The sequence below is a fragment of the Athalia rosae genome, chromosome 1, assembly GCF_917208135.1.
Source record: "Athalia rosae chromosome 1, iyAthRosa1.1, whole genome shotgun sequence".
Classification (NCBI taxonomy): domain Eukaryota; kingdom Metazoa; phylum Arthropoda; class Insecta; order Hymenoptera; family Athaliidae; genus Athalia; species Athalia rosae.
Window position 1 is genome coordinate 10,577,099 of NC_064026.1, and position 16,590 is coordinate 10,593,688.

The following is a 16,590-nucleotide window of genomic DNA, read 5'->3' on the forward strand; positions in this document are numbered from 1 at the left end:
GTGCAAGAATTGCACACGAGGTACGCATACCTACGTGTGTATATATATATATTACTGCAATTATACAGCATTATGATACAAGTAAATAAATGCGAATGTACGGTATATAATATTCCAATAAGAATGTAATCTCGCGGCCAATTATCGTTAACAACCTTCTTCGACGATCGCGCGCGATAAATCAAACATAATTACGTAACCGTTACAGAGTCGTATAGAACTTCTGGTTGGATGTGCACACATACCCGGACCAGTTGTATACGTGCATAGAGAAATATATAAATATATATTATGTGCACACATAAGCATATCAGCTATGTCCATATACCGGTGCCAGTCGAGGTGTCGCGCGATATTATTAGTATGGACGCGTATACGTGTACATATATCATAAGACCAAGTTATTATGTGAATTTTAGAAAGTAGCAGCTATATCTGTACACACATATACACGTATTCAATTAATCGTTTAGTAACACTGCCATTATATGTACTGAAACTTTTCCAAGATTCACCTGTGTATAATAGCAAACGTGCGGTGTGAACTGTACACGATTTTACCATAAGCACACTCGACTTCCTTCGCTGCATATTAACTGCAACGTCACGTTCTGAAGAGAAAAAAATTTTTTCTCCCTATTCATAAGTTTTCCTATGGTTTTTCATTCTTCATTTTTTCCATTCCTCAAGCATCGGCCAACAAAGGCCGACCCGACCTTTCGTTTGGTGGTTGGTCGCTGCTGCACGCCTCCGTTCCCGCTGCGGTCATTCTATTATCACATTTTGCCGGCGAGTCGCGGGACTAATTAAATTATCCCAATGTACATACGACGTCAAATACTCGACGTTGCTACTGCGTTTACGTGACTCGCGCTGTTTGAAGTTTTGAAAAAAAAAATGTTCGACTCGTGCGGAGTTTTTCGTAAATAAGGAGAATCTTTGCGTACGTGGGACTAACGATAAAACGGTTATTAGTTCCGTTCAATTTGTGGAACAATTTGTGGAGAATGGATGTGAGAGGCGATGGAAAGAGTCCCCTTCTCGTCACCCCTTCCTCGCTTTTCATTACCCAACAACTACATTCGGAGCAACAATATCAGGATGATACGTATTCGTATGTCCGACAGAGGAGTGTATTTGAGAACGCAGAGCGGAGAAGGAGCTAATAATCAGCTCTTCCGTTGTGCGCGGTCGTGCCGCTGGTTAAACAGTGAACTTTACGGTTAAAATACCACCTAATTTTAGTGTGTAGATTTAGGGCACAGCCCTAACTCGCACATTGTGGTCCTTCCATTACCAACGAGACGCTATTCAGCCTGCTATATATATGCTTACAAACCATTCTCTAATTTCAACTGCAACTCGGCGTGATGCAGCGCGCATGTTAGACGTAGAAAAATTTGGTAATCTTCAAAATCGAAACCAGGATCGTTTCAGGTCGCTGGAAATAATATTTGGAAATCGTATAACGTACGGACCGGTTGAAATATTGAAATCGAACTGCCGATCACAGTCGGAATCGATCGGAGTCGTTTATAACAAGGAGGAGAAATGAATTATCCAAATCGACAGGCTGATATGTAAGAAATATCAGGCGACTGGTTTGAAATTTTCGTTACATTCGAGCTTGTCACACGAAATCTTATAGTTTGGAGTGTAACATTTTTTCGTTCGAAAGTCCTACATTGCCGTTTGATGGCTAATTAGTATGGTAATGTAACGTTATTAAGAAAACTCACTCTTTCGGCGACTACCGTTCGCATACAGTGAAGTTTATCGAGGATAGTTTCTCTGTATATCTTACATAAATCCACCTCCCCGCCCCTCGTCTTTTTTTCATACGTGTTTCTCTTTTTCCGTTCATTTTTAATTTATTTTATAACTCCACACACCCAACGCGTCTACATCAGATTTAAATTCGGCATAAATTTTTTCAGCCCAATTGGACGCGTGTACGATATAAAGTCGGTACATTATCGCGGTAGTTGTAAGTTTCAAATTTTTCAACTCGAATAACGTCGCAAATGTATTTTCTAGTTTTCTTTTTTTTTTTATCGGTGGCGTAGGATTTTACATTTCACGGTAAACGTGGAGAGAAAAAAAATGTCGGTAGGAGCTGATCGGTAAATTTAATCAATTATACGCTATACCTTCAGGACCGTTTCAAAGCGAAAGGGAACGATGTGATTAACGAATGCTTGAGGCCTGTTTGAACTAAAAACAGATTAATGATGATTATGGTTATTAAGGGACTCGTGGAGAGTCATTTGCATCGAAGTCCGTACGTTATTTATGGCGTATCGATAACAAAATTTAGGATATCGAATGTTTAATTAAACATTTATCGATCAGGAATGCAACCAACAATGGGGGGGATAAAAAAAAAAAACCATCGTTCCGAACGCTAATTATTCACGAAACAATTAAGGAGGAGATTAATTCTACCGCTTTCGGGCATTACAGTACGAAAGGATAAAAGTTGTGTTTCAATATTTAGTAACCGTTCATTGCTCGTCCGGAACGTGATGGTACTCGGCTTCGTATTTTTAATTTTCTTTTTTTTTTTTCATTCTCTCATTCCGAGTCTCTGAGGACATATATAACGACACGGTGGATGTGAGTGAATGGGTGAGATGAAATTCTGTGGTTTATATGGGAAAAATATATTTGTCTACCGAAGCCATTACGAATGACGATAAGCGATCTTTGTTTTTCTTGGACGGGGAAAAGAAACTAGTATAAAAATACGAAAAAGAAAATCAAGAGGATGAAGACGAAGACGAAGAAGAAGACGAAGAAGAAGAAGAAGAAGAAGAAGAAGAAGCAGGTTTTATATAATCACCAACTGCGCGGGACTCGGTATTAATACTAGCAATAAATAAGAAGCGCTTGAGTTGGGATTCGAACCGTTGGCACGCCAGCTATAGGGGCTTTCTCTCTTTCTCCCATATCTCTCCCTTTTATTTTCTCTCTTTTATCCTCCCCGAATCGCGTCCATCCCGGTCTCCTGCTCGCTGCCCCCTCTCCGCCGTATGAACTCACGTATATAAGCCGCACATGGACGAACACACGCCATCGTCGCATACATACATTCGGACACCCAACTCGACTCTTAAGTATTCGAACTCTCGGGTTAGGTACCCATAATGCTGTAATTTACATGCAGGTGTCGTCATGTGAGCCTTAGGCTTGGACCAGCCTCCTCAAATATCCAAAAACTAACGGCATTCGTCCGAATATACAATACCTATACACGCGTATTTTTACGCGGTAAAGGGGGACGGGGCCCGACGCCATTCGTCCCAATATAAATTACGCCAAACCTAAATAAAAAGGCCAACTAATTTCTGCATACGCTGCTGCAGCGTGTTGATCGCCGAAGATGTAATATGATCGAAACCGCGCGGTGTATCCGATGGAAATCATCCGGGATACCTCAGCAATCTAAATGACCCGAAATTTCGCGGGGAATATATCATGCAACGATCGAAGAATAAATATCGAGAGGATAAAACGACGAAAATTCTACGAAGGAACGAAGCATCCGGGATGAAGTGCATTCCTCCGGCAGCTGTATATTAATCTGGAAGGCGGATAAAGACGCGTAAGAAAAAACAAAAGAAGAGGATGAAGAAGAAGAAGAAGAAGACGTCGATGGTCCGTTCATGCTGGCCGGACTATCTGTTCACATCTTACCGGGCAGCATTAGATTAAAGTTGATCTTCTAATACTGTCAGGTAAAGATGTCGTCAGAATTCCGATTTCAACAATGCAATTTACAAAAAGCTCCGTGCTCTCCTGCGGTAGCAGCTGCTGCACCAGATCTCTCGACTCTTGTAATTTCGTCATCGTTGTGCAGATATACATACGTGGAATCCGTAATATCACTGCCTTCGAAATACCTTTATAGCGATAATAATTAATAACTCAACTCTGCAAGTGTGAGGCGCATTCGTGAGTAAAAAAGTTCATATATATATGTATACACTTGCACGCGATTCATCTATGCAAATTCTAGCTTCCCGAGAGACGAGGAAGAAGGGAACAAAAAAAATACCGGCGCCTCTTAATAAGCTTTTACATTTCATTATATATCATGTTTAATTTACTCGCATGTACGGTACATATGTATAAACACGAAGTTTCTACATACATAGGTTAATGTGTACTGTACACATAGGTGTGCGAAATACATATGCTATGTACATACGCGGATGAGTGTTGCAAAAGCAGGTGTTTTGTAGCCTTGAGGTGTCGTCTGGCCATGTGCGATATGGCGTATACTATCGTTCGGTTTGATGGCGAAATAAAAAAAAGGGGAGGAAAAATAAGAGAAAAAAAAAAAAAATCAAAAATATGCATCGAACGCACGCACACTTATACCCGTTACACGTATCCTATTAAACATAACGTGTTTTTCTACAGATAGATGTGTATGTATCGTATATAAACGTACAGATGCATCATGATTGATCGGAAAGTGTATAGGTGTGCACATGTAAACATACCATCGTACACTGTACGTAAACACTCCAATAATCGACTAGAACACTTTGAATTGGGTCTATTAGAAAAAAAAAACAATTTACCGACGAAGGTTCTTTTTTCAACGTGAAGAATATTACCCGTAGTGATGTTCTTGTATTCCAAATTTCGGAGTACGATTAACCCGTATTGCATGTCACACGCGTATGCGTGGAGATATTTCTTGAACCCCTGAAAAATATACGTAATCATCGTAGGAGATTTGGCAGAAAATTAGGTGATCTTTTTTATTTTTACACGGTCTGGATGAAAATCGTTGTGAATTTTGATCTGCGGTATATTTACCGACAGCCATTTTCTTTTTTTATCTCCACGCACATCGCGTGGGGATCCAGCCAAATTCTGGAGAACATCGTATATCGGCCGATATAAATATCGTTTCGTTTCGTTTTTTTTTCCTTTTTTTCATTTTTCTCGATTACTTTTACCAGCCGCGGGTATATGATGAATTTTGTGCGCAATTTCGTCGCGGTCGGAATGCCGTTCAATTGACCGGTAAACTTTCAACTTTATTAGACATGCGTGGTGATACGGTGGAGGGTATTAGTCAGGTATCTTATGCACGACATATACAGCTAAGGTTGCAAATACACTTATAGAATGGAGAGACGAGTTGCAGGCGATACGCGTATCGTATAAATAAATAAATAACGTATGTGTAGGACATGTGTGTACGCATACGCGTGTTGGACTGCAGCTACCGCGATTATCTCTGGTGTAATATAACGCGTCGCATTTGTTGTCGACGATGAGAACGACATGCGGTACACAGATAATATCATTGTTCGCGAAAAATTGATAGTCATACAAGTATACGAGAGTGCGTACGTGTATGCTTATTTATAAATAAGTATTGTTAGTATACCTCGCAGAGCCGCAGTGCTGTGCCGATAGAAGGTATACGTGTGGGTATGTGGATGTCGAGTGGTATTTTCTAAATAAAAAAGCGGTGACCCTTAGAAGACTGGAATCAGACACACTCTTATATGTATAGGAAAAACTATTCTTCAAAATTCCTCAAATGCCGGCCCTCTATGGGGTAAAGGACGTCGAGATCATTGCTAAGTTCAGCAACGTCATCGGGTTATTCTCATGCATTTCTATTCAACTGCAGGCGAGTTAATTTTATTCGTATTTGCACGGAATATCTACATACGCGTAGGCATATATAATACCACACCGTACGTATAACCTGCTCCACTCGTTCGCGGTGTAATTTCGTTTACCGCTCACTACAGCTCGTTGTCAACCTTATCTGTTCACGCGTGTTTTAGAAATGATTTACGAAGGTGCTAAATAAACAGTTAGATTTACTTAAGAATCCACTATGTAGTTTAATTACGTCTGCAAACTGAGTCAACCACCGGTGACAAACTATACGCTAGACTTATGTACTATACTGGACGTATTGTCAGATTATTTGACGGAAAGCGTTGTACATCGGTCAAAAGATAATTAAGGACGTACGATCAACGAGAAATAAAAAGAAGATGGATTCGCAAAATACCCGAGTGAAGGTTTTTTTTTTTTTTTTTTCTAATCGGTGCTGATATTTTAAAGTTTTATAACCCACGTACACAGCGTACCCTGTACCACAGCGTCCGGGTGCGATGGTATTTAATTTCAGCTGCCAGGTTCTATTTTACGTATAAAGCTAAGAAAAGATTGTTCTAAAATTAACGACAAAGCAAAATGTTCGGTGAACGCTACCGGGTTGCTGCAGACACATTTTTTCTTTCCGGCAGCAGCTCACAGATCTACAACTTCGTGCTTTGAATTCGCCAATCCTCCAACTGAGAAAAATTCTAATGTACCATTTTCTTTCTCGTTGTATTTTCTTCTCCGCCACTTCACGTCGCATACAAACTTTGCTCGACTTTGCTCTCACGATGATTTCTTCCCTCTATATTCTCCAGTTGAAAATTGAAAAAAAAACAAAAATCTAATTATGACGAAGCATTACATTTGGCACTGCATAGTTAGACGTACACATGTACGTATCACGCGACATCACATGTGGACATATGAAATAATAATTTGCACAATTATCATAGGTTTTTTTTTTCCATTCCTTTTTCCTTACGCTTTTTACGTACCCGTCATTACACTATTCGTATGGGTGTATATATACAGTGTCACAAAATTAACTTCATTTGCAACGGGGGTCGGTCCGAACGGCTTAGCGACAACAAACATGCGACAGCAGCTGCCGCCAACCGACGATATTTGGTGAGCTGGGCGAAGAACGTAGCGGCCCGAGGTTCTGCTTAATTTAAAAACTTCCTTTCTTCTTTTTTACTTTTCGAACATCTTCTTTTTTCTCTCGTTTCTTCCGTCGAACTTTGAGCTATCTCTACCTCTCTTCTGCCACGTATCTTGTAATGAAATGTATAATAAAGCTTGCGCGAGATTTCGAAGCCAATGTGGACAACAGCTAGAACGGTGTACGATGTACTTGAAATAGATGAACTTGTAGAAATGATTTTCTTTTGGATCTCTTTGGTTTTTTTTTCAACTATACTTGGATGTATAAGTTTATCATTTTTCGACGCCCACATCTACATGCTGCGTCGTAGCTATTCGAGTTGTTCTCTCTAATCAGTCCGATCTGCACTTCCGCACTTTCAGCCCGGCAGTTCAGTATGAAGCCAATTATTGGCGTGAGAATTGTAGCCCCCTGACCGGAATTCGATCTAGCGATTAGTCTGCGGTGTGTAGGTTATTGATATAATATAGGTGTACGTTCGCGTGTGTGGGGAAACCTAGCTGGAAATATACATTCGAAAAGAAAATTAACTGAGAAACCGAAGCGTTTTCACGTTCGATATTCACATCTGTATACGAGGGTTATTTTTTCGGAAGAATGGAAAATAAAAGTTTAGTCAAGTCTCGAGTTATTTTCCATGTATGTAGATCGCGAGGTATCGAAATAAAATTCATTCTCCAAAGAGTACGCGCGCGTATCGGTTGAGGGGAATTAAAATAATGACAATGATGACGATATCGACGGTGGAGATAAGAAGTAAAAAAATTAATACGAATAATAATAACGATTACGTATGTATTGATATTCCTCTCCACGCTCTTATAGGTGTACGTAGTACATAGTTATGCACGCCGTATAGTTACCAACTCGTAAAGCTGTACGACCTTCTTTCACATATTATTATTTCAACTTACCGACGTGCAAGTAAGAAGCCAAACGACCGTGCAACTAGAAGTGTCACGACGCGCTTCGATCAGAAGTAAAAAAAAAAAATAAAAATAAATAGGAGAGAAAAAAATTTCAAGAAGTTATACGTAACATCAATAACGTTCGTATGCCTGCCTATGTATTCGTTGATATGGTGGCACTCGTGATGAAAAAAGGCAACAAAAAATCTCATGAAACTGTTTTTTTGTCTCGATCAACGTTATAGCTGCATGTACGTTCGACGAATGCTCTTTCATGTATCTATAAATTTCAATTGACAATCCGAAACCTGTTGGTACGAAGTCAAAAAAAAAAAAAAAAAAAAAGTCACACGCCGAGTGAGACAGACAAAGCGTGTGTGCCATTAATTACCAGGTATTTTTTTTTTTATTCTTAAATTTCGGCATGTGGCTGCAAAAAAAATAGAAGACTCGTAATAGTGCGGTATAAATTATTCTGCCGAGTTGTTGGAATTATGTCCAAAACTCGGAGAGAATTAGTGTTGGCGATTTTTGAAAGGTGGTGTATAAGCGTACGTATGTAAGTACACACGATATACCTGACTATGTATGCATAGCATAATTTGAAACGAGCTGCTGCGTGAAGCAGTTTTGCTATATAAATTTCAAATATTGACGTAGCTGCCGTTTTTATATTATACGCGCGATGTATTTTATCCGCATAACCCGAATGTTATATGTTCAGGGGAATACTTCGAATCGATCATCCTTGTAAAAAGCAGAATGAAAAAAATTCAATAAACTCTTTATCGATATCATTGATATCCACATATTAAGGGAAGAAGAGAATTGAGAAAAGAATTTTCTGCCACACGATACATACAATCACGGGTAGTCTGTGATGATTTCTTCGTTTTTCATTTCTTCCCACAATCTTTCCCATTTTTTCTGAAATTTCTTTATAAGTCATCGTCAGATTATGTAGATATAAAAAAATCTGGGGAATTTCTCCACGGAGTTACATTATATCTCTACACGTACACGGTGTACTGTTATGTAAAAATGATTTATAATTAAAACCAATTAAGAGAAAAAGGAAAAAAAAACTAAAAAACGAAAGTAAAAAGATCCTTGGGTGGGTTAATTATATCGCGAAAGGATGCGAATTTATGGTAAATATATCGTATATTGGCAGTTGTGAAAGCAGGTAATCAACTCTACGGTTGAAAAGTGTAGTATGTATACGCACATGTTATGTAGTTACGTGTATATAATACCTCATTATATAAAAGTGAACACCTTTTCTTACACGTTGCACTTGCACCAGGATCAGATTATATCGTTGCGATCTAGTCTCGGAACGGACACTTGCCGCGTGCAACGCTGCAAGTTCGGGTTGGGCAGCCGCGCGTTGCCGGTCTGTATCGACGTTAATTAGTTTTCAATAATTTATTTATCGCTCATTGATTACTCTGCCTTTTTTCGAAACCGCGAACGGGGACGAATGATCGAAGAATTAGATACTATTCATTCGCGATCTCCAAACGCTCGGCATTCGTAGAAAGTTGATCAAAAAATTGGAAATCCTTTGAAAATTACGATTACAGTTCGCAGATTTGCTGCTGACGTTTCAAAGTGGAAAAGCGATTTCTCGAGGGTTTGAGCCAATACGAAAGGACCGACGAACGAAAAAGGAAATCCACAGCGCGGATGAACTGAAAATTATGAAAACTTTCATCGGTTCCCGAATTTAGTTTTTTTAAACCTACTTTTTTTACGATATCCAACATGCGCTCCGCGATACATACTCGAGTTCAGCAGAGACATGAGAAATTCCAACGCGAGTGTATAATAATATAATAATATGAATATATTACATACGTATGTATGCATATATTTTCTTCATTTTTTTTTTTCTTTTTTTTTTTGTAATGTACGATGAAAAATGTGCATGAGAAATAGAAGTTTACGTGAGAAGAACACAAGAAGCTTCAACTTCTTTTGCTAGATGCGGTGCAGTCTTTATACGGAGAGTACATACACCTATAATAAGCTCATGACGGGACGTATATATGCATATACAGATGTAGGTATATACGTTATATTGTACATAAATAATACATAGGAATGTCCACAGTATGCAGTTAGTCGTCTCCTTTTATACGATGAGAAGTATAATGCAGGGTATTATAATATCCTTAATTTTTCACTCACTCTTTCCCGATACGTATGTATAGCACCGCGAGTACGGGTAGATTATACATACGTATGTACACGTGGAGCGTTACACACGTGAACATGCATCGGTATCATATGTATAGAAATGTCAAAGTATTTGGTTAGTTAGGTAGCTGGTTATGCAGGTTTATGAGAATATAAATGGAATTAAAGGACTCCGGTGACTCTTCCTCGTCGTTATAACAGAGCGTGTACAATTAAGCCACATTGTCCGTTAATATACGGTATGTATGTGGCTTATGGTACGTACATGCACGTGTCAAATAAAGAGAAAAAGAAAGAAGACAAAAAAAGGAGGAATAAAATGAAATAAAATAAAATAAAAGTGATCCGTACAGCGAAGGAGAGAGTTTCGGTTTTTGTACCACCGTCAGTTCCCTCCCCCTCATATTCCCTCCTCGCCACCACGTCATCATATCTCCTATGTACGGAAGGCTATGTGCTCTCTCTCGCTCTCTCTTTCTTTCATTAACATATATACGCATAGATGTACATACATACGTATATATGTATATAGATACACTCATGGATACAGACCCAGGGGAAACACGTGTGGGCCACATGCGCACAAACTCCGGGGGTCTGCCACCCCCTGCCGGTGAAAAGAGCAGCAGCAGCCTTAGTTTCGTCGTCCACCGAGTACATTAGTCCGTGCAGTAGGTGTATATGTGTCTACACTCATATACCATTCTCTTTCACAAGATTCTCATGTATTGTGTCTAAGTTGTAACTCTGAAACACCGATGGATGAGCCTACGTATATATTATATGATATTCCCTCAACCGAAGCTGGTACAAAACCTTACGACTACACCGTGTAACTAGTAAGGCCTCCCCTTCAATCACTGCCAATTTGATTACTCCTTTTTTTTTTCTCTCTCTCTCTTTTAGGGGCAGGGGGCGAGGGTGGGTCCACTCAATGGGTGGGTACGGTAACGATCTTCGGTAAACGGAGAGGGTCATTTGAAAAAATGATGAAACGTTCAATTTTTACGGAAATTGACCGCTATTTTTAGAAATAATTGTATTTGCTCGTCGTGATACCATTTTGTCGGAAACTTTATCTCTTGTTTGGAAATGAAAATATATATATATGTTCCGGGCTTCTACTTTAGATTGTTGAACTTCAGACTGGAAGTCAATTCTGGCGTCTGGCTAATGAGAAAGGAATCCTTATTGCAACGGTCTGGCCGATGGGAAAAAATAAAAAAAAAATATAAATATAGTTAGGAGACCGCTCGGTGTCCGAAAATTCTTTTTCTCGTACATAGCATCGCGTGAAAATCAGATCTCTCGTCGCAACTTTCTCATTTATGGTTTTTGTTTTTGTTTTTTTTTTTTCTAAAATTCTGTACAGCCAATCGATCCACATCTGGGCCAAGTCGTAAGAAATGAAGCTGAAAGTACGTGCACGTAGAATCACGCAGAAAATAGGGCTCGGAAAATATCCAGCTTTATTATAAAATATATTCTCTCATCAAGTCCATGGCGGAACAGTGTTTGCGTAGGAGTATCGGATGGGTTGTGCCCGACGCCCCCGCGCGACATATTTTACAAGTCACGGAAGGCGACTGGACACAACCATCACGGTACAGACTTTACTATGTATAATATACCCACAATAACGTTGATCTACTCGATCGCGCGGCCGCAAGAAATCGCAAGACTATTTTTAAAGTCAACGTATAGATATTACAACGTTCAGAACCACCTCGATCGATACGTGTAAACTAACGTTATAACTACAATCTAGAAATACATACATTTTTATATCCATGTACTATTGATCGATTAATTCAATTCAAACAATTATCATGATTTCAAGTATTTCGATTTTCTTCTTTTTTAATTTATTGTCATCAATTTTATCGACGAAAATTTTCCTACGAGCGAAGGTCGCGTGTATATTTATATGGGTCGTTCCCGCTCAAATTCGTCCATGTCCAGGCCTGACTCTGGCCATTTTTGCTTCTGCAGCCGAAACAGCTTCGTCTATCTGCGTTCGGAGAGTGTAAGAAAAAAGATGATTCAACCGAAATGAAAATATACCGAGAGCCCAGTCGAATTTACGTGGAATTCCCCATATATACGTTGATCGGAGTTCGATAATAAATAGTTCGTTCGTGCGATAAATAGAGCGACGAAGTTATATTATAGATTTAGCACGTTTCACATAGCGGCTACGGTGCAATGTGGCGCGTGCCTTACGATATTCGTTCAAAGTTGTCATGGTCGCGGCTGATTTCACCGGCTATACTTGTAACTTCCAACGTATAAAGATACGTGGCGTATACACAAATTATTCCACACAGCGTTGCAGATGGGCGTGAGGTTGTTGCAGTCCCGTTTAAAATAAACTACCTTATACATTTATTAGCATATCTCCATTCGAATTATGGAAGACTTTCCAACGTATGAAGTCGGTGTCAAACGTGTCAAAGTTAGAAGCCTCCGGATCGTAACTATACTATTGGTATTCGAAAAAATAATTATAACAACTGCGATATAAACTCGTCCGATGTGTTTTTGATCCAAAGAAATAAAGCTCAAAATTCTTCATTCGATACCGATGATTTTTAGAAGATTTTCATCTTGTGCGTACAGTTTTCGAGCGTGTATAACTCGGTAAGCAAAACATTCGATATTCGGTATACGTGATCAATATTAGAACGCTACAGTTACCTATGTATAATATGTATAGCTGTTACATGACCCCAGATTTACAACGCGTATTGGAAAGTTCACATTCTTTATACGAGTAGCTCGCTTCATAATGCCAGAAGTCACGGGCTCTTGAGAAATCTATCTACTCGAGACAACGACTCGACTAGTTAGACCGTTGCGTCGTCTGACCCCAGACCGCAGGGTTTCAAGGGGAGACAATAATCGAACGTAATGTATATAATATAAATAAAGGAAAATATCCTCGCACGATCTTACGGAAAGGAAAATGATAGTAATTAAATACATGTATACCGCCATAATTGTTGTTAGTTATAGAATAACATTTTATACACCGAATTTTGAAAAGGGCGAACAAGCGTATCAGCTCCGGAAATTCGTATACTGTACGCGCAGTGCAGCTGCTACGGTATAATAAGTTTCTTATTCTACCCTCTCTGCATCGGTTATTTTTTTTTTTTTTAAATATAAAAAAATTACTTTGCTTTAATATGATGCGTATGCATACATTCGTGTGGTGAACTTTTAAAACGCATAAAAGTAATTACTTAATTAAAGGGAGATGATTGCACGGCGCGAACGAGGGACTCTAATTTGATGAAATCGTACGTAATGCGATGATGACTGTTAAGCACCTGTAAATATTAATTAAAAATAGAGTGGGCGAGTTCTATTTTCCTGTGATTCGAAATTTTTATTCTGAATTACAGTAGGGAACTGCTGGCTCGATTTATTCAGCATTTGCCTTCGGAATACTTTCGGAGTAGCTGCTGACATGTTCAATGTTCATTTTACTTTTATTTTTTACCTTCTTCAGAGCCTATCGCTGATGAGATCTTGGCGAAATATCGCTTATCTATAGGTCGCAATATCAGATTAGATACTCCTATACCCATGGTACAGAAAGTCTCGACTATACCCGTAATCGTACGTACGCTATAAGTTCTTATGAATAATTTTGAATTTTCGTTGATAAAAAATTAGGAGATTTCCTTCCGTCCACGAAATTCCAATTTATGTCGGTACTCTTCCTTCAATTTTTTCTCATTCTATTCCACTTCCATTTTTTCGTCGTCTTCATTTTTTTGTTTAAACGATACACCATTGTGCCTCAAACCGTGCAACTCAAAAGCACGTTAAGGATATAATAAGCCGGAGCAGAAGAGTCTGCTGAGTTGTTTGACCAGCTGCCGACCGATTCCTTTTCAATATACATATATACGTATCTATACAAACATATGTGTATAGGTATACGATATACATACAATATGTTCTCGATGGTCGGAAGCTTCGACTTACGCGGGTAGACGATTTTATTCTTGATCAATTTTCACACCGGGTATAACAATTCAAGAATTACCGATCCAATGTTATTTCCATGTGTTACACCTAAAGGCCATTTACATATAATGAACCTGGACGTCCTGTCCTACCCACCTACTCAAATAAAATTGGAACGATCGGTACATACGTGTCTAGATGAATATGAATTTTTTCGCTTTCAATTACACGTGTGTATGAAAAATTCTCTGAAGCTGGTCTCGAGATAAGTGAAACAGCGCGAGAGTCCCCCTGATCCTAGCCGCACGCCAGACGCAATATTTTATTAACTCGCGGTCGACACTCGCGTTATAACCGTCGTTCGCTACTTCATGTATACGCACATATTATTATACGCTTCCTACGTATGTCCCATGTATGTATTCGTACAGTTATACTTTACAGTCAACGTTAAGGTAAGTAAGTATGTAAGCGAAAACCGAATGACACTGGTGGGGTATTTGATTAACAGATGTCGACGCATGTGCGGCTTTTACCACATTTATAACATACAGATGTATATCCGTGTACGGATATCATTGCATAGGTGTACGTGTGTACATACGCGAGTACGTACATACAGATACGATGCATGTGAATTGAAAATTTCACGTGAATAAAGTGTCGTTTTTCTAATATATAATTTTTTTTTTTTTTTTTTTCCATCTGTACGTAAACTTGGAGTAAGTTATATGTTCCAGCGGTATTTTGTAATATTTTATTATATTTAGGAATAATTTTTTGTCGCTTCACGAACCACCTTTCTTTTTATCCTGATAATCAATTCGTCGTCCGAGCCGCCCTCTTGCACCTTTTTCTCCCGTTACCAACACTCTTGGTATTGATATCCCGACGTTGGTTGGCTGGCTAGCGACATACCGGCTTCTAAATATAAGTGACACTTGTTTCAAGTAAATCAAGTCGCCCAAAGCGAGAGGAGATGGGAAGGAAAAAAAAACGAAAAAAATCGTCGAGAAAAATGAAGACACACACATTTGGGGAGGCTCTCTCTCGCATCTCGATAGTTTTCGTAATTGTCATTTGATCAACGATGATATTGTAACATTAATATGATCGTTTGAAACGATGCGACAGAAGAACGGCTTTTCTGTGTCCAACCAACTGTTGAGAATTTCGATATCTCACATCTCTGCTAAATTTGATTGGAATCGGCGAAATTTCCGCCGACAATTCACGTAGTGAGTGAGTGAAATAAAGAAGACGAAAAAAGCGGCAAGGTCTCCTTATGCGGCGTTCGATCGATCAAACAAGTGTTTGGTCATACCTACCCCGCGCGTTTAACCCGCCCGCAATACGTGTAACGAAAATAAAAGAGTTAGTCATTCTCCGCTGAATTTTTCAAGAGAAAACCAATAACCCTCTTTCCTCATCCAGATTTGGTGAGTGACATACATGCGTGTGTGTGGTGGGGAATGATTTCACGGGTGGAAGGCTCCTGGATCGAAGTCTCTCCGCTCGAACAACGCCATTTTGACTTTTATAATTAGAATATCGTGTTGGAGTACAAAACTTTCGAGGTCTAATAATAAACGAAACGAAGAGTGTAGTAGTTCGTTCGGACCAGGCATCATTTGTATATAGGTATACCTGCCTTGTACAACACGGAATTCTTCGCTATCCCAATATTATATTACAGAGAAATAGTACGTATCGTTGATACGTACGTACGTACGTACGTACTTCGTTCAATGGCCATTTTATGAATCGGTAAAGAGTAGAGAGCGTCACACTCACTTTTCCACTTCACTGGCCTCGCAATCTCGTCGGTACCATAACTTTTACCTAAAATAAGTAAATTTACATTCAACATTCTTCGCTTCGTGGTGAAATACTGAAATGAAACGTTGTGGCGAAGTCACTGATCCGTGAATTCCATTGGAACGCTAGTGTTGGATTGATAAAGCATAGAAGCTATTCAAGTTGTTTCGAGATCTGTTGGAAACCCGTATTTCATGTGGGTTTGAAAGAATTGCATAAAAATTCGATCATCTCCGATATCTTGCGACCTTTCTTTCTCCCTTTCGGTTTTCTACGTCTCCCCTCTTCTTCGGTTCTTTAGAAAAAAATAGTCCACTGCGACAGGAAATCATGGTGAAAATGTATACACAACATGTTTCATGATTCATACCACGCAAAATGAGAAGATGAAAGAGAAAAAAAAAAAGAAAAAAAAAAACAAAGTAGAAGACCACTGTACGCCTCGTTCTTTCTTATGCACGACGATCGCCCTTAGGGCTACACTGGTCTCCAATACCATGTATAAATAAAATACGTGCGGTTTTAGTCTTCCGACGGAGAAAAGAACGCCATCCACCCGACCGACAAACCAGCCGACCGGCCAGCCACCAATGAGACATCGTCTGCGCTGACTCTCAATTCTACAGCAATAAAGACCTGGTTATCACGAACGAAGTTACGGAGAAGCTGCTTTATAGTAGTGAAGTGCACAGTGCTGAGTTTCATCAGAAGGAGAAGAGTGTGTAACACGTAGGTACGTACGTACGTACGTACGTATGCGAAGAAATGTATACCTGTACGTATGTATGTATACATACGCGTGATATAGGTGGCATGCACATGTAGGTATCGCTACAGGATCGCCGAGGAGCGAGAGTCCTGCGATGGTACGAA